Source organism: Orcinus orca, chromosome 11 (assembly GCF_937001465.1).
Source record: "Orcinus orca chromosome 11, mOrcOrc1.1, whole genome shotgun sequence".
NCBI classification, from domain to species: domain Eukaryota; kingdom Metazoa; phylum Chordata; class Mammalia; order Artiodactyla; family Delphinidae; genus Orcinus; species Orcinus orca.
Window position 1 is genome coordinate 68,951,239 of NC_064569.1, and position 25,309 is coordinate 68,976,547.

The following is a 25,309-nucleotide window of genomic DNA, read 5'->3' on the forward strand; positions in this document are numbered from 1 at the left end:
GTAAACTGTGGACTTCAGGTGGTTATATTTTGTCAGTTTAATTTCATCATTTGTAGCAAAGGTACCTCTCTGGTGGGGATGTTGATAATGAAGGAGGCTATGCATGAGTGGGGGCAGGAGGTATATGGGAAGTCTCTGTACCTTCCTCTCAATTTTTCTGTGAACCTGAAACTGCTCTAAAAAAATAATCTTAATAAAAGTGAGGAGGGGAAAAAAGAAAAAAAAGTGAAAAGAAAAGCTCAGAAGGGTGTTCCTTACCAGCTATTGCCTGAGATTTACTTTGGAATAGGTGGGATTTAGCTTTTAATTTTATAAATAAATTGTCCAGAGCTAAGGACGCAGAAAGTTGTAGAGCTGAGACTCAAATCTGAGTCTCCTGATTCCTAGTGTAAAGATATCAATTGCTTCCCATCCAACTTGTCCGCATCATGAATGCTTTGCTTCTGTCTATCTCAACGTAAAGGTGGGACAAAAAGACAATATTATAAATTATGATTTCTTTTTTAAAAAAAGTACAAAGAGGAATTGTATATGCTTAGCACTTAAGAGAATAAATGAATTTATCAGCCATTGTTGCTTTTCTCCTATATCATATATTCATATCACCTTATTTTTCAATGGATATTATCTTCTCCAGAACAAGGGAAAACATTTCCATTAACATTTTATGTCCTTCTCTCTAAACTGTTTGTATGAGATTTATACTAGTAAATGGTTACAGATTTTAAAGAAAGGTTGTAATATGTTATAAATAGCACTCTATTATGGAATGCAGTCAACATGAAGACGGAATTTTGAAGGACTTAGCCTCTATCAGGGAGGAAAATCTAAACACTTTATTTCAGATTCCATTGGCCACAACAGTGTGGTACTAATTTTCCATGTTTCTTGTTTATTCTCCTTCTCCCCTGCTAGTATGTATGTTCCAGGGGGGCAGGGAATTTAATGGAGTATCCTTGGTGCCTAGACTAACTCTGGCGCATGGTAGGGCCTTTGATGTATATTTGATGAATGAATTAATGTATGAATGAATGAATATGGCCATCCTTTAGCTGCATTAGAGCCAGAAAAGAGAATATCTGACATTTTTTTCGAGTTCCGTAGAGGGAGGCAGGCTGTACTGACAAAGAAGTTGGGTGGAAGGTTTACTGTTTGGTAGACATTCAAGTATCTGCCAAGGCTTCTAAAAGCACCTGGCCTGTTCAAACTCCTGGTACTATTATCATTAAAGAGGACAATCTACCTAAATGGCAAGGATTTCCTTCTGGGTGAGTCTGTCAAACAACTCAGATCATGAGCTGCGAGTTCCCATAGATCTAGCCTACATGAAGCCAATCCTGTCATTTGTTCATTCAAAAATATGTATGGAGTGCTCCTTGAAGGCCATCGCATCATACAGGGGAAAGAGTGCTGAGCATAATTCTGGCCTTCATGGAGTTATAATCTACATAAATATCTACTGTGACAGTCTGGGTCCAATCAGGAGATAGTTATTGTAAAGTAGGTTAAACAGGGAAAGCTTAAGTGTTACTTATGCTAAAAGAACAAGTATAAAATGTAAGGAATGGTATATCCTAGGGCTGAGGAAGAGCACCCAAGGAAGATAAACTTGGAAGTTCGGACTACATTGGAGAAGGTGTGGTTTGGCCACTGAATAGCAGAGAAGTTCTTGGTTTAGCCAGACCAAGGCTGGTCTGGGGTTACAGGGCAACTCTCTGGAGTAAAGGAGGGGGAAAGGTGATGAGCAGTGGGTAGCGTGGGCAGTGAGTGGACTTGATAAGGGCAGAAGGTGTGCAGGCTTTGTTTCCCTGTGGAGAGGACAGCACACAGGTTATGGTTAGGTCAAAGCTGCAAGGTTGCAGAGGGATCATGTTCTGGGCCTGTGGCTCAGGCAGCCTGTATCAGAGGGCCTCAAACCCACAAGGCCAACCCCACCACCTCCATCTATGCCAGAAATTGCAAAGCCTCTTCCTCTGGCAGTGACCCTTCAGTACCCTCTACTGAGAAGGCTTCACGTTTTTCTCACTTTAAAGGAGAAATGCTTAAAGGAATTCTTTTATCACAAAACATGTAATGAAGAGTGTATTCATTGCTAAGAGGCAATACATTGATAACTGACACATATGCATGTACTAAATTACTAGTCTCTGAATACAGTCATTTATATATATATATATGTGTATATGAATTATCAGTATATGTATGAAAAATATCCTTATAAAAATAAGTTGGACTCACTGTTCTCCCAAGGAGATTCACAACTTGGACCAAATTAAGACCTAGTATTATTTTACTCAGGGAGTCTTAGGCTAAAAATCATGTTTAATTGAGAAAACTTGCAAAAAAATTTTTCGCAATTGAGAAAAACTGAGAAGACCTCAAATTGTTAAGATAATGTTGTCCCATCATTTCTTTCTTCTAAGTTTTAGAAACTATTGAAACTTCCAGCCTATAAAGCCATGTCATTAACTAGGGAAAACAATTAACTAGGGAATGACTTTAATAAAGTATAGCATAGCTCTTACTAAACTGGAATTATGAAGCACAGAGGTGAGAGATGATTGATATGTCAATTGCATTTTTTTTTTTTTTTTTTTGCGTTATGCGGGCCTCTCACTGTCGTGGCCTCTCCCGTTGCAGAGCACAGGCTCCGGATGCGCAGGCTCAGCGGCCATGGCTCACGGGCCCAGCCGCTCCGCTGCATGTGGGATCCTCCCGGACCCGGGAACGAACCCGTGTCCCCTGCATCGGCAGGCGGACTCTCAACCACCGCGCCACCAGGGAAGCCCCTGTCAGTTGCATTTTTAAACACACTGAGAGACAGTGTGGTATTGGTAAGAGTATGTGTTAAGAGATTAAGAAGTCAATTTCTAGTCCTGCCCTGGCTCCTCACCAGCTTGTTTGTGACCTTAGGTTTGGGAGGAAAAGGTACCCTGGAATAGTGGAAAGAAATTTGGAGAAGGACAGATTGAATTTGAATCCCATTTCTCACACATATGTTTTTGTGAGCTTAGATGAAATACTTCATGTTCGGTTTGTTCATTTAGAAAATATCCTGGGACTTCCCTGGTAGTCCAGTGGTTAAGACTCCGCACTCCCAATGCAGGGGGTCCGGGTTCGATCGCTGGTCAGGGAAATAAATCCCACATGCCGCAACTAAGACCGGGCGCAGCCAAATTAATAAATAAATATTTAAATATATATATATCTGGGCTTCCCTGGTGGCGCAGTGGTTGAGAGTCTGCCTGCCGATGCAGGGGATACGGGTTCGTGCCGCGGTCCAGGAAGATCCCACATGCCGCGGAGCGGCCGGGCCCGTGAGCCATGGCCGCTGAGCCTGCGCGTCTGGAGCTTGTGCTCCGCAACGGGAGAGGCCACAACAGTGAGAGGCCCGCGTACAGCAAAAAATAACTAAATAAAATAAAATAAAATAAAAAAATATATATCCTGCTGAAAATTAGATGAGTATATAAATATATATTTTGTGTTCATGTGGGAAGGGGGGAGAAAAACAAACATAAATGAGATCCAAAAATTCTTATAGCTTTAAAATTCCATAATCTGCAACTAAAACAATAAAACTTTATATATGACAGCTTTCCAATTAGAAGGCAACAGAAGCTATTATTTCTAATTTTTTTTGTATGAAAATCATGTCTGTAACTGAAAATTTTCTCCATGCCAGAATACTTTTAAATGACCCTGATTTCAATCATTGCTTAAATTATCTGATTACTTGAGCTAAGCAGTCAACTGAGATGGGAAATAAATAAATCTTTCTTTTAAATGTTTTCTAAATAAAGATCAGAAAGGGCTTCCCTGGTGGCGCGGTGGTTGAGAGTCCGCCTGCCGATGCAGGAGACACGGGTTCGTGCCCCGGTCCGGGAAGATCCCACATGCCACGGAGCGGCTGGGCCCGTGAGCCATGGCCACTGAGCCTGCACGTCCAGAGCCTGTGCTCCGCAACGGGAGAGGCCACAACAGTGAGAGGCCACAACAGTGAGAGGTCACAACAGTGAGAGGCCCGAGTACCGCAAAAAAAAAAAAAAGATCAGAAAATTCCATCATCTATGAGAAATGATGGCTATTTCATAAAATCAAGTTGAATTTTAAAAATCTAGGAGTGCTTCTAAAACTCAACATGCTTACTAAAATAATTTGGCTTAAGAATATTCTACAGTAAATGCTTACTTAGTTGATATCTTAATGTCCCAATACATTTTTTTAAAAAGACAAAAAAATTTCCTATTGAGAACCCAGTCAACATTTCATAGGGTGGTATTTGGAAATTATCTTTAGCTTAATCTTTAGCTAGATGGTTACTTTTTAGAAAGAAGTTGCTTGTAAATTTTAAATTAAGTAGGGAACCAGCTATAGGCCTACAGGTAGGAGGTAATTTAATAAATAGGTTATCCTGAAAGTAATTAGTAAAGCCTATAAAATTTTGTACAAATATAAATTGTTATTACAGGAAAAACAAAGGAATTACATGTTAGGCAGCTATCCTCGTTAAAAGAAATTTCAGTTTTTCAACTTAGAGGACTGTGTGAAAGGTGGCCTTTGTTGGGAGATTGGGATTGACATATATACACTAACATGTATAAAACAGATAACTAATAAGAACCTGCTGTATAAAAAAATAAATAAAATTTTTAGAAATGAAAAAAAAAGAGGTGGCCTTCATTTTAAGTCTGATTATTCTCATGCAGAATATTAATTAGAGAACCAGGACTGCAGTGTCTCCTGAAGGAAGCAGTGTTATGTTTTGAAAATTCTAGTATTTTTATGGGCAAAAACCAGAAGGAGAGAGAGGATTTCTCTCTTTTTTTAGGGGATCTCTTTTGAAAATAAGGCTAATAACATTAGTAATACTTTAAATCCACCCTGAATGAATTGTACCTCTGAAGTTATTTGTGGCTGTTTTAATCAATGAACATTTAATGAACACATTATATATTATATATATTATATATTAGGCATGATTCTATCTCTAATAGAGATGATTTCAAATTCAATTAAATATCAAAATTGTAAATTTTTTAAAAATACAAGTAAGCTTGTGTACCTTATACTTAATATAGCAAATATTACAAAATTTTTAAAAAGTAAAGCTTAAATTTATTTTCAAAAATTGTCTTATTATTTTGGTATTTCAAAAACATGAACAATATATCTTATGTGAAATAGCTTTGGTTTTTCTCTCTGAAAGTATTAATAACAAGTTTCATCCAACACAAAGATGTGTTAATGAATGGCAATGTTAATTTTTAATGTGGGAGGACCCACATCTCTGGTCAAGAGCCGTCTCTCTCCACTCCTACAGTAAGGAAACTTGATTGGGTGAATACAGTTGTAAATATAGTTATAAATGACTTTAATTTATGAATACTAGTCACTGATGCTTCACTGGTGAATTTATCTCCCCATTTTGTCATCTTGCTGCTCTCCAAGCCTTCTGCCACCCTACTCCTAACCTGCATCTCCTTTGACATTTCCCTTTTTCAAGGCTCCAAGATCCCTAACTAGAATTTTGACCATTTTGGCAGCTCTGCTACTTCCAACTGATTCCCTACATTCCATAACTTAAATTTACAAATCAATTAATTCCTCACTGGATGTTTAGAAACGTTTTACATTTAACTTAATTTTCTGTCACATAGAGTGATCAAAAGGTGAGTGAAAGTTATGTTTAATTATGTCCTTACCTGCATATTTTTTAGTATAGACTGAAACTATATATTAAAAAAAAATGAGTTTTGGTTCAGTTGTCCACTACTTAACTAGCATATTGAGTTTACTTGTACATGGCCTTTAGAAACTCTAGGTAGCTATGTAATTCTGGTACACTGTCCTCATATACTTTCTTAAAGAAAAAAACATGTAGTTTCTAATATTCCATGTCTATTTTTGCAAAGTTCAAAGGAGACACTCATTAATGTTATTTTATTAAAGTATATGTTCATGTAATTCAGCCCAAATCATTCAAATATGGGAGTGTTCTTTGAAGGACTTCAGAAATTCTGGTAACACCTACTTTACAAAGACCTTGACAGGTGAACAGAAAGACAGTGACATAAGTGAAGGATAAGAAAGTCTGAAAAAAATCTTTTAATAAAGTAATTCTTAAATTAAAAAATAATGTTGGAAGGGGAGGGATTAATAGGTGAAGCATAGAAAACTTCTAGGGCAGTGAAAATACTCTCTATGATACCATAATGATGAATAAATGTCATTATATGTTTGTCCAACCCACAGAATTTCAATACCAAGAGCGAGCCATAATGTAAGCTCTAAACTTTGGGTGATTATGATATCGTTTAATCAACGTAACAAATGTACCTCTCTGGGGAATGTCAATAATGGGGATGGCTGTGCATATATGCGGGCCAAGTGTACATGGGAAATCTCTGTACCTTTACCTCAATTTTGCTGTGAACCTTAAACTGCTCTTTTTAACAAAATAAAGGCTTAATAATAAAGAAAAAAAAATCATGTTAAGGGTTATGATATAATACATAGATACAGGTAAGATATAGATATGGATACAGATAAAGAAATATCTTTCTGTTGTTTTTCCTCAGCTTACAGAAATTAAGGATAGTATTGTTTTTCATTTATACATTTTATTCATTTTTAGTTCATAGGCCTATTTCCCATAATGGACAGTTCTTTCCATTACAAGACATGCAAAAACAGATACACATCTCACATTTGCTGCCTAATGATTTTCTTTATGGTACTGTTATATTAGAAGCATACTTTATTTCTTAAAATTAAAAAAGATATTGTCTTCTTTTTAATAAAATTTAGTCATGTAAAGCCAAGTTTCACTTGTGTTACTGTCACTTACTTTTGGGCAAATACTTTAACTGCATTGCCTCAGTTTCCCCATTTTTAAAATGAGGGTGATATGTATCGTGCACAGTTTTATTGAGGATTAAATGAGATCGTGAATAAAAAATGCCAGGTCAGGGCCTGGAACATAATGGACTCCTAAATCCCTGCTACTCCTTCAGTATGACATTTTCAGGAAGGTTATGAGTAAATGGACATTGGCAGAATTGAAGACAAATGCATGATGAGAAAATGTGGACAATAGCACATAATAGTCTTTTAATAGACTTGATAGTAAAAAGTAATATAATTGTGTACAAGCAAAAATATTGTTGATGTTAAATGCACAATAAAGAGGTTGTTAAAAAGCACACTGTAGTAATACTTTTAATTAACTGGCATACTTATAAATGATGGCATTCTGCCCACAAAATCTTCTTATAAAATAATTCCGCAATACCACTATCTATGTCAATTGTTGCAAAATTTCATAGTAGACATAAAAATTGACTTACCAGACTTCCCATTTAAAATATTCAAACTTTAATCCTGCTCTAGGTGTTATATTTTTCCCCAGATAAAAATAAGGTAAAAATAAGATTTTTATAAATAACTGTGGCCAAGGTAAACTTTTTTGTTCTGTGTATAATAAAATCTGGCTTTGTTTATCCTCTTGTTTCTTAGCTGAAGAGTTTGATTTTAAAGTAACACATCAGTAAAGAATCTTAGAGCTACATTATAGAATTACTATTTTTAAAAAATTTTGTTCAGCAAGAGCTTGTCTCTAACGATGTAAAAGTTTAAACTTTAAGGCTTTTATTTTATTATTGCTTAAACCATTAACTCTGATTTTTCTAGGTCTCAATTTTTTTGGCAGGAACTTTAATACAGATTTGTTAGGTCTTAATATTTTGTCCCTGAATAGACAAATACATTAACATTAACACTTCAACCCTTCAAATATTCCCATAATCAGAACTAGATAGTCAAAATTAATTACTATTATACCAAGAGCATGTTTACGTGGTTGCTGGAAACATCCAACAGACATATATTAAAATTCTAGCACAGAGTAGGGCACATAATAAATAGCTGTTGATTTAATGTCCTTTAACAGCTAGCACAATACAGCCTGTTTCCAGGATCCGAGACAGTTTAACGAAACAGTCAACAATGATTCCAGACAGTTAAATATAACAGTTATTAGTAACCACAGAATAATGTTTACAGATCTAAAACAGTAGTTAGTTTCACCAGCAGTTGACATTATCCAGAGAAAGACAAATCTCAACTGTACTTGTGTGAGAGAACTAGTTGTACATATGTCAACTGCATTTATTCTTTGTAAAAAAAGAAAAACCCAACTTACACACATTTTAACAGTTTTGAGGACAGGATCCATGTATGCTCTATTGATAATAGATTAAAGCATCATGTTTCTAACTGTAATATTTTAGTTCTTACCCCTTTCCTTCATAAATAAATAGCTTGACTTTGACTTTTTTTTTGGTTGTCGCTTTCCAACCGATTTCTTACACTAGCTAATGTGGTGCAAAAATAAATGGGTATGGTCAAATGTGAAATGCATTTGTCAAATGAATGAAACTGAAGTGCAATAATATAATAAATCTTCAGGCGAGTCATGTTTATTGTTGCCAAATGTCTCCCTGCTAAGAACTAATATGCATGAAAAGGGATAATGAAAGTTTCCATGAAAAGTTTTTGGGAAACCTATCCACAAGTCTTCACTATCTGGGAATGTGGAAATAAGTATTTGTTTTATATAAGTTCCATATGAGGATTGTAAGGATGGAATTATGAGAATAGAGTGAAATAGAAAGCAACTGTAGTATGATGGTTACTAATATTACTTGGCACATGGAGGAATATTGACAGGGAAGCTTCATTGAAAGGCAGAATAGAACAGTGCCTGCTACATAATGGGCACTAAGTAAATACATATTGAATGAATGTGTAAATAAAAGGAAGGGTTTAAATTCAAGCTTTCAAAGACTCCAAGTGATCTTGAAAATCTAATTTAGGTTTTAAATATTTAAATTCCAAAGGATAACTGCACAGTGATAAACATTTGGGAATTTACTTAAAATGCATATTTTTGCTATATGTTTACTCTTGGCAAAATTAATTAACATGGGAAAATGAGGGGTAAGACAAGATTATTAGAAATTAGAGTGTTATATAAAAACTGGGTTGTTTCAAAGGAATATGCATATCAATTAAGGGTAAAAAATACTCTCAATTATTAGCATAATTCATGCCATTACTCCTTAATTACAAACGCTTATGGACACTTAGTTGTAAGTATAATAAAATTGAATAGAGTCGTGAAGAGAATAATTTTAGAATGACTGGAGAATTTGGGAACAGACCTTTTCTGAACTGACAAGAATAACGGGACATATGACCTGATTTTTTAGAACCAACTGTGTACAGAAGAAAATAGATGCCTAGATGACTTATAGATTTGTTAAATTTCATTCTTAATTCCTTACTGAGTTACACTTTTTATTACCTAGTCAATTTAGGAGGTTAAATACGCAAGTATCTACTTGTTTGGTGGGAAGCCAGAAAAGCCAGGACAGAATAGTTATTTAAGGGTCACGTGACAGAAGGCAAATCTAATTCTGAAAAAAATCACAAAACCAATTTAGATTTTATAACCAAAAAATAAATCACTCAAAAAAATTTCCTCCAGAAAAAAAATTAAAACAATCTTGTTTTATTAGTCAATATTATTGACTAATATTTTATTAGTTGACTAATTGACTAATTGACTAATGATTTTATTATCAATATTAGTATAAGAACCACAGGATTTAAAGAAACAAAATAGTATTTTTAGCACCACATTCTAGCCATCCTTGTCTGTGCAAACACACCTCTAAGAAGAAATCAACACAATAGTATGTTAAAAATAATAAAACCTGGGGAAACACTGTATACTGTAGGGAGGCCTCAAAGATTCTAGATCAAATATGAATAGTAGCTATTATAAAAGATGAAGAAATGGGCAAAACACAAAAGTAAAAATCTACATTGTATAACAAAATAAGATACCCTACCCTATATGATATGTATTAGATTTTATGCTCATTAGGAATTGTTTTTTCAAAATAAATGTACATAGACAAAGCAAATTATATGTGTCATGTTGATTTAAAAAGAAACATCAGGCATCATGATTTTTAGCAACAATAACAAATACTGTGGATATTTTTGTGACTATCAAATGTACCAAACCTAACTGGTTTTCTTTTTTATATGTCTCTTAAATATTGAGTAAGAAGGATAACTATAAATGTCATTGTCCAATTGGGATTTCAAGAAACAGGGAAATTTTATTAGTGTTTTTATAAGTTATAGAGAAAGCTTCTATTCACTGAAAAAGCTTGAAAACAATTTCAAAAACAAGCAAAATCACCATGTTACATTGAGGCAATCTGAATATGATATAAACAACCTGTTTATTTGTTTTATTTTCATTCTTAGTGTTAGACTTTATCTATCTATAAATACTCATTATAATTCAAGGCTGGATATAGCAATAGCCTTAAAAAGCAACTGTTATTTGAACACTGTAATATCTACCTCAACCTCAAACTTGCCCAGTGTAACTCACTCACAGCACTTAAATTGATGTAAACGCTTTGCTGCTAAAAATTTGTTCTGGTCACTTTCATTAAAATGTTGAATTTTTTTCCTTCATGCTTTACTTCTGCTGTATCTGCTGTTAAGCAGTACAATATGGGAAGGACTTTGAAATGATTTCTATATCCAGACACATAGTGTATCGACAAAAATCCGATGACGTATTACTATACATCATGAAATTTCTATTTTAACCTGTTTAAGGAAGTTTTTCTTATTCATACCAGGAGAGTCATTCAAAGCATTTTACATATTAAATTACTTATCAAAACACAGCATATATAGACCTTGACATTTGTTAAAGAACCAAGGATTTAACCCCTCCAAAATTTTAAAGGACCAGAACAAATCTTTAGCAGAACACAGATTATGTGGCAAGCAGTGAGTTACTGGAAGATAGAGTGTACTTATCAACACATACTTTCAGCATATATGTAAGAGACTGATTGGTTGATTTGTATGGTCACCTGCAAATATGCAGCCTACTGTTGTTTAAAAAAACGTAAAATCTGTAACAATAATGTTGCAGGAAAGAGAACAAAACTGGCAAAGATCCTTTAGTTATAATTTTTTTATTCTAGGAACCCATCAGTAGGTCTAGCTCTAATATCCATTTTTTGAGGCAAGATTCTCTCACTATTGTATTTTCATGTGGGTAAGTAATTTCAGAATGATTATACATTAACTGTATTAAATTGCTTCTTTATTTTCTTTTTTTCATTTCTAGAGTAATCATAGGACAAAGTAACAGCTTTGCAATGAATGCCAATATGTGGTTCCTTCGTAGATCTGTTGCTTTACTCCTCAATGTTTCTGTATATCTGGTGGTTCAAGAATTTATATGATAACAAAGACTCTCACTATATGCAATGAGAGAATAAGCTATATCGATTACTGCTCAAATTGTTTATTTACATGTAGCAAAACAATAAAATGCAAGCTTATTTAATCACATCCAAAATATTGTTTTATAAAAAGCTATATGTTCACATAAGTATTTATGTAATTTTAAAGACTAATTTCCTACAGCATTTTCATTCCACAGAAAATGTACTTCAAAATTGTTATAAAGCTGTCTTGTAATATCACGCAATATGTTTTTTAAATTATAATTATTTGCTGAAGGAATTACACTAAACAATGAAAAATATACAAGCTGCCTTTTAAATATAGGGTTACACTGTGGATGAGTACAAAAAGCCTTGAAGATTCATCAGCAGCTTCAAAATAACAGAGACAACAGAACAGTATTAGGGAAAAAATGTGCCATACGGTAAATTTGTAGCCAATAGAAAAATTCTTTAGAATGCAGAAACACTGTTAAGAATGAGGATTTGGTCTACACAAAAGTTATGTTGTAATGCAATTCACTTTAATTTTGAAATTATTTTAGAAGTATATGAAACTATCTTTAAATATTTCAATGCTTTGTACAGAAAGTGCCACCTTTCTTACATATTATTTGCCATCTTTGATAAAAAGTTTATATTAAGAATAAAGGCATTAAATAATACATCTATCTACTATTAAGATACTTCCATCAAAAATATTAACCAATAATGGAGTTATGTTATTGAATTATATTTTAAAATATATAGTTATTTCTACTTATTACCTTGAATAATGCTTGCAAGGAACTTGATTTAGCTTTACTATTGGAACAAAACATTTGTGTTAGCCATTTGTGGAAATTCGCTTACTCTTTTATTAATCTCTAGTTTTTTATCTTCACTAAATGTACCTGAATTTTAAATATGTCCCAATAGCTCTTCATTTCTCAATCCTCTCTGCTGCCCTGCCCATCAAGCCCCAGCATTCTCCCTTGATAATGTGCTCTCATAAATAGGTACTTGTTATCCAGGAAATAGTTTATTCATCAAAGAATTTTTACTTGCTAGGGCAAGGTGAGGGTTTGCTGTTACTGTTGTTTTTTTTAAATAGACCAAAGTAGACATTCCATTCTGTTATTTGGTTAAAAAAATGTATATATATATATTTCCAATATGGAGCTAGCAAATAGAGGACAAGCTTTGAGGATGCTTTCTTAGTTTTTTAGGCCACTATTTTATCATTAGGAAATTCTTGCTTTTATGTAGCAGTAGCATTCCTGTTGCTTGAAAGAGTTCTTGCAGTTCTTGAAGTTTTACAGAGGATACTGACTGACTTACTGCGGGTGGTTTAGCACAGGCTAAATCTGGCTGGCACATAGAAGCCAACTTCACTTGGTATCTCTCTTGTTTGTCTCTCTGCTGAGATTGTCTTCATGAGGGCCAGCTGTGAAGGTCTCTAAACTGCACTCTCTTCTATCTCTTAATTCCATCACAGACTTCTGCCTATAGTCATAGGCATCAGCCTTTCTGTGCCTAGATTACCATTTCCTAAAACAATAGCTTTTAATATTTTTTCCTACCTTTTAGTAACATTTTCTGTATGGACTAAAAGTAAAATATGCTTCCTTTATAGAGATTCATTAACTCCTTTGAATTTGTTTTCCTAATCATAGTTTTAAGATTAAAAATCAAAAAGCAATACTCTGTTTTAAAAAAGCTTTTAAATATAAGATGGACTTTTACAATCAATTTTCACCATCATGTTGCATCAAATTTGAAATTACAGACCAATTTCCACAAACGGTCTAATGTTTTCAAACCTTTCTATTTGGACATATATTTTTAAAATATTTTAAAATTTAGTTGGGGAAGTATTAATCCAGAAAAAAAAATTTTTGATATATTTCCCTCTAAACTTATTTAAAGCACAAAATCATCACAACGAAGAAGAGTCACGTGGTTTGAACCTTTGCCTCGAACCAGGACTGAGGGAGCTCTGGAATGCCTCACTTTGCTGCTTCTCAAATCATTTCCCCACTGATACAGCCCTGTGCACTTGCTTAATCCTCAGGAGATTTGAAGCAGACGATCATACTTCTTTAATAGTATTCTTGATACGGCATTTTGGGGTCTTGCCGAGTAAAACATTCCTAATCTGCTATCCCATTCTTGCAACTACTATGTGCTTTTAACCCTCTAACAATTTTTGTTACTTTTTTCTGGATAAATTCTAACTTGTTGAATGTAAATAATTATTTCTTCCATCTTATAGCACCTACTTACAAAGCATTCTCCCAGGTCTAACCACCATTGCAATATAATCAGAAAGTTAATCTTCACAACAACCCTGTAATGCATGATCATTTCCCTCATTTATAAAACTAAGGTTCAGAAAGGCTGTGACCTGTCCAGTCACAAAGCCAGACTAGAAGCCATGAATATCTTTAGATTCTGCATCTAATATTCTTTCCATTTTGCCAAGGTTTGTTTTTCTGAAAAAGTTCTTAATTCAATAGGACTATTTCTAAAACTAATTTTAACATATTCATTGTTTATGAAATATAAACAATTATAAAAATTTAAACTATGAAAACATAAATGTAAATATCTAGAAACTAAGACATATCATTTCATAGTCTTGAAATACCAGGGACATTTGGATTGTAGATAGAAGGAAATTGTTATATCTGTTTAATTTTTTAAGTCAGTTTCTTTCATTTAACCTAAATACAATTATACTAAACTTTGATTATATTATTTTGCAAACAAAAAGGAAACTCAATATACTTTTTTTAAACTGAAAGATCATACAGTTCTAAAATGCATGTGATTGACAAATATATTTCTTTTAAATATAATTTTACTTGGATCAAGTTAAGTGAAAGTGAACATTTAATGTCACTGTCTAGGTTGTTCAGTTAAGGGAATACTTGCATCAATGATAACAAATACAAGACCTTCTAAGAAAGAACGTATATCATTCCGTGACAATCCTGTACAACTCAGTGGTGGATGGGGAAGTGGCAAAAAGAAGGTGAAAACTTCAAACTAATCCTTCAAGCTTCAGCATTCAAAGCATATGGCACACGGTTTCTTTTCAAGAGGTCTGTGGATAACTGGTCATATTACCAATCGGATACAAGGTTTTAAGTGTATTTAATTTGTATTATTATACATATTTCACGATTCTGTTTTCTGATGGATTTCTCTTATTTTCCATCTATAAAATACAGTTTTGCTGTTGTTCCTGTGTTCATATGGAATGGCTTCCAGAAATTAATTCTTGAAATATTGTAATGGAATTTGCATATCCAATTTCTTTTTTTATTTAAAATGTTTATTACACATGTACTAGAGATGGTTTTTGTAAGCAATAATAAATTGTAATACCATAAATATTATCATAAGAGAATATAACTGTATTTTATTGGACCATTTATAGTTCTAATGGATCATTAATATATTAATAAACTTTATTTGACTATATTATTATAATTGGATATTTCAAAGATAAATTGACATGTAAATTAATTCAGAATAGAAAATGAAAATAGCCTTTTTCTTTTCCTTTGTCATCTTAAATAGATTAGAGTTATGTTAAGAAACTATACATCCCATTTAAATTTCAATGACATAAATTTAAATATTTATCAATTTAATGATTGGATATTTTATTTGTAATGTTTCATTCTTATCATTTATAAAGGGTAGATGCTCATTCTGGTTCATTAATATTATTCTTCTGAACCAAAAATACTCTATAATTTTAATTTTTAATGTGCCTTAAAATAATTATCGTTAAAAAATCTTTTCAACTTTTCAAACCCCAGTCTTATAATTTTGTAATGTTAATATATTTTCTAAAATTACAGATGAGTTTTATTAAACTCTTACTATTGTGCAGTCAATATTCTGTGATAGCTTAGTAAATCTAATGTGCAAAATGCTGCATTTACCTTTCATGCTCCTTAGCATCTTTAACTCTCCTGAGTCTGGGGCTTTTTTCACAAAGCTAAGTTCTCCAGTGACTTTCCAGTTTGTTGCTGTGTAATAGGATCCAGTGAACTTTAATTTTGTTTTGTTTTGCTTTTCCTACTCTTTATTGAAATATTTCATTTTAAAATGATTAGCAGATTTAGAGATGCATTTATTTAGTTTGTGTCCCCCATCTACTTTTGGAGCTCTGTAGCATCTCAAACCTGTAAATCTCTTTTAACTTGATTGAGATGGAAATGTTAATGAGCCTTGAGCTGTCAATCAATAAAGAAAACATGGATTCATATGTTGTGGCCTAGAAATTGAGGCTTTGGAAAGTAAGCTCCATGTGTAGTTGCTTTATGAACATGCTGTTATGTCATCTTTTTACTAATGGCATCCACAAACCAGCATAATGTAATGAGGGAAAATATTTTATCTCAGCTTATTGTGAACCCTGCAAGAGAAAACCACATTAAAGCTGATATTGATGGGGTTTTATGGTTCATATGTGCAAATCAATGAAGTGGAAAGGCTGGTATGAGAAGTGAGATGCTTATGATTAAACTGTTTTAGAGCCTAAAATAATTTAATCCCTAGTTTCCTTATTCTGTGATCTGTGTAATTATTTCATAATATTAATTTTAAGGAAGATGATGGGTGTTGATGCTCCTTAAATTTGTAGGTTATGATTGATTTATATGACAATAAAATAGTTTCCTAATTATGGAGTTATATTGGAAGTTCTTTGTAGTGTTGTTTATTGTGTCCAGCCCTAAAATGGTCATTTGAAAAATCTTTCAAAGTTCAAACTTATCATTTTTTATGCTAGTTCATTTATGTTTATGAAAATAGAAAAGGGAAATTTTAAAACTGAATAAATTTTAATTAAATTTTTTTTATTTTAAAAATTGAATAAAACCTGAAAAGAAATCAAAACAAGAGATACTCTTTCTCCTGTTTCCTTGATGAGACATTAAGGCAAATATTTGTCTTAAAGATTTGTGAAGGTAGAAATATGAGCTTACACTGTCACTTAGTTGACTGAATTTTGGATTGGCAGTGATGGACCTAGGCAATGCTACTATTCAAATGCACATCTCAACATGGCATTTTGCTCTTTCCTACACCCTGTGTTCTATGACCAGACCCTTCCCAACTCAATTCTCACCTTCCTACCTGGCCATCTCCCCCAGTGCTATCACAAACAATCATCACCAATCACTTCTTATAAGAATAGCAGAGTGAATCACTGATCACAAAAAGGCTGATAGGTTGTTTGGTGATTCCAGAATGTCTTGATAGGAGAGTTAACTATATTGGTCTATGGAGCTATCACCCTCCCAAAGTCCAGTCTGCCCAACATCTTTGTGCACGTAGTGCATTATAGGAGATCTTACTAGGTGCTGTGGGAAGCATTCCAAATCCTAATTTCTTATTGTGCTCATACAATAGTTAGTGCTACAGCCCTCACATATTTCCTACCAAATGCAGTTTCCATCATCTTTAGAGGCCAGAAAATTATTCACCATCAGGATTTATGATTTTCATGACTGTACTGGGGTCAAGTGAATTATCTACTGAATATGCTTTAATTTAGTGGAAGAAAACCCCTAAGCTTTCTGTAGCATATTGGTTGTCAGAGCTAATTTCTAACTAATCTCTAATAGGAGATGTAATTTTACTGTCTATTTCAGTGTAGAATGCAATCCATTATCTACCATGATATTTTTACCTACCTAGATAGACCTGTGTTTTTTTGTCATTAATGTTTGTGACATTCAGAAAAAGCCTCTTTCCAGCACATAAAGAACTATAATCCAGATCTGTGCTGTCCAAAATATTAGCCATTAAGCCACACGTAGCTACAGAGTACTTCTGATATGGTTAGTCTGAATTGAGACCTAAGTATAAAAGGCACAGCAGATTTCAGACATTTAGTATGAAAAACGAATGCACAGTTGCCCAATAATTTTGTATTGACTATGTTTAAACAATAGTATTTTAGCTTAAATAAAGTAATATCATCTGGTTTAAAAAATGTTTTAATATGAGTACTAGAAAATGTTAAGTTACATATATATCTAACATTGTATTTCTATTAGGTAGAGCTGACATGGAGGCTATTCTGTGATATAACTTATAATTGATAAAATAATAGATAAAAGATGCTGCCTACAAAACAGGCACAAGAAAATCCTAGTTTATAAGAAAAGGAACTTTGATTCTGCTAAACATAGTGAATATTATTAAATAAAAAGGAAAAATAACCCTCCACTGTGGTTCCAGACTTTAAGATGGCATAAGTGCATTTAACTCTGCATAAATTTAACTCTCATATAGTGTGTGTGTGTGTGTGTGTGTGTGTGTGTGTGTGTCTATTTTTATTTGATTTTAATAAGAGACCATCTTATAAAGTCAGGTTGAAGTCTTTTATGTAACTGGTGATAAGAAATAGAATTCACACCCACCTTGTAGTCTATGTTATATCAGGCTTTACATATATATAGCTGTTAATTTTTCAAATGGTGGGATTTGAACTGTGACGTAGATGGGATCTCTTAATGGGAGACATTATATTTGGCATTCTGTTGTATAATAAATCCAGTTTTAATCCAAGATCTAAAACATAAAGGCCAATAACAGTTGTATAAATGAATATAATGCATTTGAAAGTAACAAATGGTAGTGTGTTTATAACATATGCTTTATTTAATACAGCCTGACCACCAATCTTCCTTACCTCCAAATACCATGCAGTTGATGTACTCTTTCTAGGATCCAGAATTTTACCTAAGTCAAAAATTGAAGTGAAAGTTTTCATGTGACTTTTCATTTATAACTTATCTCCCTGCCAGCACTGAAGGGCAAGAGCCCTCTGTAGTAGATCTGGAATGGCCACCAGTAGGAAGGACTGGTGAGGACTCTAAAGGACTCTTTGGAGCTCAGTGAGGAAGGATGCAGGAAGTAGCAGGAAGGAGTGCCACAGTTGGCCATGTCTGCTTTAGCACTGGGAGGTTAGAGTGAGGACTTCTCTGGTGTTGCTTTCGGACAATAACTAACCAAGGTGCTACAGAAAGTAGCAAAGTAGAAAAGTGAACCAACTGAATTAACATTACAAAGGTTTGTCTTTACTATGAGTGTAACCTTCGTAGCATCCCTACATTTTAGGAGGTCTTGTTATAACCACTTTTACATCACAAGAGCAAAGGTGAGAAACCACTGCAAGTCCATACTTTGCTTATAAAGGCCTGACTGCATCTGCCAGTGGTTGCCAGGTGAGTAAACGTAAAACTTTTTTTAAAATAAATATATCATTGGAATTTCTAAAAAGTTATTTTCTCCTGCAAAAGCTATAAGAGAAACTTTCAAGCTTGTTTTATAATTTTCATAGAGTTGGTCTAGATCAGCATTGTACAATACAAATATAATGTGAGCCACATATGTAATTTTAATGTTTCCAGTGGCCACATTACAAATGTAAAAAGAAATTGATAAAATTAATATATTTTATTTAACCCGTATCCAATACCTTTTTTTAATCAAATGGAATTAGAAGAACATTGTTACAGGAGAAAACTTCAACTTTACCAGCCTCTAAAATTACCTGTCTTGGAGAAAAAATAAAAAGGTATAAAAATAAGATGATTTCTGATTAGATATCTATTAATGTATAACAATTAGTAATATTCAGCTATACACATTCCAAGTCAAATATATGCTAACTTTACTGTTTTGCTCTTTGATATGGATTTGAGGTTTCCTACCACAGTTATTCAAGATTTCTCTCTCAAAGTTCATGTAGCAACAGAAAATTACAAGAAGACACAGTAAGGGTGGGTCTGTTTTTCATCTCTCCCTGGATCATTCAGATTTGGTCTAACCATGGACTTTCTATTAACTTCAAAATGAAACCAATGCTTAGAATAACTCAATATAATACAAAGAGCAAAGTAGGAAATCAGCACATCAATTTTGTTCTGCTCAGCACATATTTTGATATGACACATATGGAAGAAAGTGAAAAGAACATGATTTTTTTGTAATCTAACTGTCCTGACTTCTAATCCTCTGATATGTTACCTTGGACAAGCAGCAAACTCTGAGTCTGTTTGTTTACCAGTAAATTAAAAATACAACTCATAGGATGCAGTGAGATCAAGTGACAAAGTAGATGAGAAGCTCCTGGCTCAGTCCCTTGGGTATCATAAGCACTCAATAAATGGTGACTTGACACAGAAAATCTTTCCAGACCAATCTTCCAAAGTTGAACAAAAAATTGGATCAATTCCGCATACTTTATTTTAGGAAGTATTTCCATGAAATGATGAAAAAATATTTTTAAAATATCTTGAAAACTTACTTCTCGAGATTTGCCTTGAAATGGAAGCAGAATTCAGTGCTTCAAATACATACATATTGAGCCTCCTCCATATGTATGTGCACAGAATACTTTGGAAATGTAAAAGTCATACACTTCTAATAGCATGTTAACTTATTTTTTCACTTGGACAAGTAAAAACATATATTTCTATAAAATGGGCTGAAATGTCAGCATCACAGCTCTGTAGGCAATGCTCTATACCCCAAAATAGACTCATAAAATGTTTCCACTACCAGGTCCCAAAGGGGATGCCAAGTAATTGGCTAGATTGGCTCACGTTCTCCTCTCCTCCCAATTCTCCACTCCCCATGCCTTCTCTTCAAAGGAAAGACAAAGAAAAAAAGGGGGATCCATCCCTTGATTTCTTTCTTAATCTTTATTCAATTTTAAAATTGAGAACAAAAACTTGCATATTTTATTATCTTCATAAATATAAACTGATTTTAAAAGATGAGTATACCAATAGACAGCTCCAAAAGGAACTTTTATTTTAGTATCCTAAAAGGGATAAAAAATGTTTGGGGCATGGGAAGGTTAGTTTCAAAGGAGAATGAACAGGGAAAGGGTGTTTTCATATTCTGTCTATTTAACTGATCTTCAAGGATGAATTGATATTGAGGCAAGCAAGCATTTTAGGCAAAGGACACAGTCTGAATAAATACCTGGAGACAGATAGCAGCATGTCCAGGGAATGGAGAGTAGACAATCCAGGGACTGAATTACTGGACAGAACTGAGAGAGCCCCATGAGAGAGACAGGGAATTAGTGGGAAATAGGATTGAAAAGTAGCATTGGATAAAGTACCTTGAGACCTGTCCAGCCTATAGATTTTAGGTTATGTGTGTGGTCTCTAGGTGGAAAACTGCTATGTGATGGTTTTCAAAAATATTAATAGGAAGATGTTAGCATTTTCAGATAATGTTATTACCAATAATTACTGGCTAATTTCAAAATAAAAATAGATATTATTAGGCAAAACATTAATTTGACTCAAATCCAAAATAACAGTATAGTTGCCTATCCCAAAGTCCCTGATTAATGGGTACACTGAGGTTTTTTTAATTCGTGTTAAGTGGGAGAAAATTGAATGACTTACAGAGGCGTTGGCCTTTCAGTCCTTTGAGACTTGATTTCACATATGCTGATGCTTCTTAAATCTGAGTGAAGCTGCTTCCAAGTAGCTTCACTGGCAGAATTCTTTATAAATGCTTTCCTCACAAGGATATTGCTACAGACGGTGACATCCTGAACAAGCTGTTCTACCCCAGGGAATGAGCTCCATGAGGGCTTCAGGAGCACTATGCTGAGTCCTCTAAGTCCAGCAATGGCTGGAAAAAGCTAGAATTTCTAATATTATTTACTTGGAGTATATTAGAATCAAAGAATTGGAAGACCTCTGTCCTAGTCTGCTTGGGCTGCTCTAACAGACTACCATAAACTGGGCAGCTTAAATAACAAATATTTATTTCTCACAGCTCTGGAGACTTGAATTCTGAGATCAGGTTCTTGGTGAGGGCCCTCTTCCTCGTTTACAAATTCCATTTTCTAGCCGTAACCTCACATGGCAAGGAGAGAGACCTCGTGTCTGTTCATCCCTTTATAAGAGCATTAATCTCATCGTGAGGGCTCCACTCTCATGACCAAATATAACCCTATTTATCCCCCAAAGGCCCCACCTCCAAATAGATCATATTGGGGATTAAGGTTTTGACATAATGAATTTTGGGAGGACACAAACGTTCAGCCCATAGCATCCTCCTAGAGACCATATAGTTTAATTGATAAGAATTGTATTTCTAATAAATAACTTCAATAGAGTCATTTTTTCAATACTTGGCTTACAGTGAGAATATTTTAACAAGGGGAGCTGAGACCTTAACAGGTAACTCTGTTTTAGGTTATACAAATTGATGTTTAATCACAGAGCTGGGAGTAGGACCCCAGTCTTCTGAGTCACAAAAATCTTGGAAAATTTATTAGAGGTAATGCCTGTGTCTACAGCCTAACTGAATAGTAGCTTTGGGCAAGCACACTTACCTTGCATTAGCACACACACCTCAGGACATAGCATCTTCATGGAGATTTGTTTCCCATATGTGATACTTTCTCCATCTCTTTCTAACTCTTAAATAACCATAATTATATATTTCATTTTTAAAAAATTTAAATAGTTGAATTTTCTGTTTTTTAAAATCTCTTTTCACTTCTTAGCACCATTAATTTATTTTTACTACGTCCATAATTTTTATTAAATGCTTCCCTATTCTGAATTTTAAAAATCATAATAATAGTAAACATTTAGTACCTATAGTATGGCCAGGCACTGTCCCTAAATCTTTTAGATACATTAACTCCTTTTATATTTCCTCCCATCCTTTGAGATAGGTACTACTCCTAGCCCCATGCTACAGAAGATGATACTGAATCTTAGAATGGTTACATACCTTTCTCAGCATCACAAAGCCAGCAGGTGGTAGAGCTGGACCCAAATCCTATGAATGTGTCTTGTTTGTACTTTTCAGCATTTTTGGTGTTATAGATAAATAGATATGCCTACATATGCATTGTCCTAGAAGTTGTATGTAACCAGTTAGCCAAATGCCATCAATAGGTAATCAAAAATATTATCTAGATAAGAAAACTATAGGCAGACCAGAATGATACCATGGTTATTTGACAGAAAACACCTGCTTTCTAAGTGTAGTCTTTAATTTAAGCTCATAATTAAGGCAAAATATGCTACAAAGTTATTTTTTCCTTAGAGAAAATTAATCCTAATTTGGAAATTAGTACAGTAATTTTTTTGTGAAGGAGCTTCAGAGATGTGATGCTACTGTAAGCATTAAGAGCATCATTTGGAAGCTTTGGTTTAGAAGAGACTTAAACAAGACAGATTTCTCTAACATCTCCTGTCCAGCAGTGTGCAACTTTGACAATCAGCCCACTTTAGTCAGAGAGAACTGTCATTGTTTTTTAAAAATTTGCTTTTTACATAAAAAGCTGTTTTCCAACCGAACGTGATCCACTTAGTTCCACACTGGGGCTAAACTGAAAAAATTTAATCGCTCTTTTGTATGTCTTAGCTAAAAAATCACTAATTCCTTTAGCCATTCTTTCCATGACACGGTTTCCAGATCCTCTCTGACTCACCCCCTGTACATTAGAAAAGCTCAAAATTGTTAATTTCTCTCAGTAAAAAGTTTCCAGAGCAATTCTCAGTTCTCTAGATTTCTGCATAATACAGTGTGTAATGAGGACCTGATCTTTCTTGATGTGTGACTGCTTCACTTTTGCTAATGCAATATAAGCTAAGTTTGTTGCAGCTACCTTAGCAACTAAGTCATGCTGTGGACTCAAAATATCTACAGATCTTTATTCTATGGACTCTTATAATAAAGCTTTGTTTCCCTTCTCCTATATTTCTTTTTTTAACCTTAACTTGCAGCTTTATGTTGGTCTTCACTGGTTTAATTCCATCATTCATTCTACCTTCTCCAAAAATATTTGCCTCCCAATTTCTTGTATTCTAAGGCTTTAACTAGCCCTCCTAGGAATGCATACTTCATAAAATTTTGTAAGTGCAAACTATGTTTTAGTTTTTGGTGAAAATATTGAATCGAATTAAGGTCCACTTTGAATAGATAGTACTTGAAGGAATTTTTTTTTAATGATTTACAGGATTCCTCAGTGTTCACTTCTAGAGCCAAAAAGTTGCAAGAGATATTTTAGAGAAGCTCTTATATCCATCCTATACAGTTTGCCTCAACTGTGATCCAGCAGTTAAAGATGCCCAAAGAAGCTCATATAGTTCAAGTTAAACATTGCCCATAGATCTATTTTATTTCCTGAAAAATAAAAATTACATTAATAAAGTCTCTTTATTTATTTTGCCAAGATTTATATTTCTTTTTAAACTCTAAGACAATATTCAAAGTTGTATTAACATTAAAAAGAATGCAAGATTAAAGAGCATTCTTACTAAAAACAGAAATCAGTTACTTAGATTTTGTTTAATTCAATTCAATTATTGAGCAATTCTTAATGCAGCAAAAGAATGACTGCAATTCCCTCTCCGCAAAAGTAGGACATGTGAATCAAATACAGGGTAAGAGAAATAATTTCATTAATGTTAATCAGAAATGAACTTTATTGGAAATATGTGGCTTCCCTATAAGTAACTGTATTAAAGAGATTTCCCCCCAAACAAGTTCCTTTAAAATTAAAGTTCTCCTTAAGAACTGAGCTTACTACATATATATATATATACATATATACATGCAACACATATATATGTATTGCACAAGTGGTTGAAATCTCACAAAGAATAAAATATAAATGAATTGTTTAAAGCCAACTTTTTTCTTTCTTTCTCTTGGGGAACTTGAGAAAATACTCGCTGAAGGATTTGGTAGAATGGCAGTAAATATTTTAACTGCTTGTTATATTTGAACTTTATTAATAAATTGTGTGTTCATGACATTTTGTTATCTCCGAGAGCAAACTGTGAACGTAGGAAAGTGTTTGACTGATCTGACTTTATAACAAAGGTCCATGGGGCATCTGCCTCTGGGAGCTGAGAAATGACGTAATCCGCTAAGGACCGGAGGACTCCTTTCCTGTAGACGACCTCCAATGCGTCGGGCACCGCCCTGCTAAAGGTAGTGCGTCGGTTTTGTTTAACAAAAAGGACATTTTTTAAAAAATGCAGTGAAGGTTGAGAATTTTTTACTGCAAAACAAGATCTTAAGAAGAGACCGGATCATTGCCTTGCATTTACATATGTATCCGCTAGGAACCTCTTGCAATCAGGGTGAAACCTGGCTCTCCCTAACGGGAGAGGTGCTCATTCCCGGTGGAAGGCAGGTACAAGAGTGAGGTGTGCGCTACTTCACACACTCACGCCCACACGTTACTGTTAAAGAGTCACACGTCTTCTGCTTTATCCCCTAAATCTGCAGCAATTTGTGATATGGAATAATTCTGGTTGCCAACTTGTGAAACAAAAAGCGCCCTGTCCTTACCAGGGGACTGTTTGATGATCTATTTGCCAATATCAATATTTGGATGGAAAGCTTAAAATATGTTGTTTTCCCAAGAGTTAGACATTAAAGGAGGGAGAGCACCACTGATGAAATATTAGCAGCAAATCGGTTAACCACTAACTTCTTTCTGTAGTCGTCGAGGCTCTTTTAAGTTTTCAGGAGAGAGGAAACTTCATTCTCTTTGCTCAGAACAGAGACTCCTCCACATCTGCTCTCTTAACCACAGCGTCGTCCCCGGCCGGTAGGTGACTTCGCCTACAGCCTTGAGGTCAAATCAGGCGGCGTCTGGAGACGCAGCCGTCAGCCCAGAGGCCCGCCAGGGCGGTCCCCTGCGGCTCCCCCGGGCCGGTAGCCGGGAGGGTGGTCCTACCCCAGAGGTGCGCACCAGGTGGCGAACCACCGGTGCAAGGGGGCGCTCCGACCGGCCTCGGAAGTTCGCTCGGCTCGTAGCCTTTCTCAGGTTCCCGACTGGAGAGCGCCGGCGTGAGGTCGACCGCGGCCGCGGTGGGACACACGCGCAGACTCTGGAATGCGGGTTCGCGCGGCCGAGGCGCCGCTCGCAGCCCCGGTCCAGC